Source organism: Pinus tabuliformis, chromosome 9, assembly GCF_031772625.1.
Source record: "Pinus tabuliformis cultivar Carrire ecotype Pingquan chromosome 9, CPIR1, whole genome shotgun sequence".
Classification (NCBI taxonomy): domain Eukaryota; kingdom Viridiplantae; phylum Streptophyta; class Pinopsida; order Pinales; family Pinaceae; genus Pinus; species Pinus tabuliformis.
The window spans coordinates 678,621,358-678,623,500 of NC_142307.1; positions in this window are offsets into that span (position 1 = coordinate 678,621,358).

The window sequence follows — 2,143 nt, forward strand, 5'->3', positions numbered from 1 at the left end:
GTATATATATGTATTAACTACAATTTAAAACAAAGAACATCCTCCAAAGCTATTTAGATCTTGAAATATATAAACACTAATTGAGCGTCTCCCCAAAATGAATTTGACACTGAAAAATAATTTTAGATGTGATTTATTATTTTTAAAATTTAGATTATATTAAAATATTACAGAACTATTGAATCTTTTGTTTCCCTCCGGAAATTCCGCATCCATTAATCACATCCAATGATAACAACCAATAAAATGTGAGGAAGTCGACAAAATGTGGAATGCGCGGAATCCGCGTGCAGGAGACACAACGGACCCACAGACTTTTGATAAAGGCAACAGTACGCATCATTGCAGAGGCAGCTAGAGCTACTAGTCGACTGAGAGACTTCGGAGGTAGCAGCGAGAGCTAGTAGTCAACTGAGAGACTTTGGAGGTAGCAACTTTTGCCGTATTTGTGAGATGGAATTTCAAAATAGATTTATTTGTTAAATTTTATGGTTTTTATATTTTCTAGTCAATTTTTATAATTTAAAAAAAAAAAAAAAATGTGAAATTAATATTTAATTTTTTTATTTGGTTTAAGATTTATTACCGATTTTATGAACTATTGTGCCAATCTTTATGCATTTTTTTTTATTTCTATTATGTTCTCATAATTTTATTTGTTATTGACGCTTCACTTATTTTTATGTTCCTCATCACATAATTGAAGATGATCACTATATTTGTGATATATATATATATATATATATATATATATATATATATATACATACTCTTTGGGATTAAGTATCCAAATTCTTTGGGATTATAAATGTTAATTAGTTCTACTAGTTTTTGACAAATTTATTGTTATATCAATTGTACATATTTCCTTTCCAAATTTCGATCTTTCCTCCAACTAGTTATTAGTTGTAATGAATATGATGCCAAATGTCATAAAGGACTTGGTTGATGATCTTAGACATAGAGATGCCAACACTTATATGTGCTTGCTCCTTCTCATTTCCACCTCTACATAATATGTAGCTCTTCTACACAATTCTTCATGTTCATTCTTTTAATGATGTAGCCTATATAGAAGGTCGTTGACCTGGACTGGCTATGCATGAGAGTTGGAAGTTTCACAGTGCAAAGTTAACTCCTCATGCGAGATAAGTTGCAGATTTGATAAACTTCAATTTTTATACACATCTTAGGCCACGATTCTTTCTTTCTTATTTTGAAAACCATTATAACCCCATGTCTAAAAGGCTATATCTTATATTAGCAATTGAACTAACAAATTCTTAGATAAAGTATGGGGAATAGTTAACACCCCATATACCTTTATCTTGCAACTTCATTCCAACAAATATCAATTTTGAATTTGCCTTAAAGCCTCAATGGTCTCTAATGAAGAATGTGGTTGAGTACTTCCGACCATAGATCCAATGGTAAAAGGGGACCAAGACAAAGTCACATATGTCAGATTTTTTTTTTTTTTTTTCTAGTTTTTCGTAAGCCTTCCATGTAGGCATGTAATGGTACAAATTTATTCTTCCAAGCGGTCCTAAAAGCGAAGAAATTTGTGCACATGTACATACAATCCATAAGGTGGGGTGTTGTATAAATTTTGGGTGTGATATTGTTTTAGGGTGTTTTGGGTTCTTGATTTCACCAAGAAAGGTTGTCGGATATGATATTTGGCTCGTTAGAGAAATTCCATGCTTGAGGACCTCATACATGATTAGGATTCAACTCAACCATGTGCATTGGGTATCTGTTTTTTCGTACAAGTGGTTCATGAGCACCACTAGGTTTCATATTTTGCCTTGTAGATTTATAACCAACTATACCTTGCAAGTGGCTATTTTGAAAGGTTTAGGTATAGCCAGTCCCACTCTTTCACAATGTTTTGGACATCATTCACTTTCCAAAATCTTGCAATCACACTCCCATAAATGTTGTGCGGGTTAGGAACTTGTCCATTCCTTGATATAAGCAATGTTGAATCACCCAATCATATCACGACTTTGTGAATTTAATGTGTGAGTGAAATTATTAACATTTTGCAGTGCATCTCTACATGGAAATAATTCCTCTTTGGCCATCACCTCGTGAATACCTGAGATCTTGACATTAAAACCTCAGTGTTCTTATCCCTCAT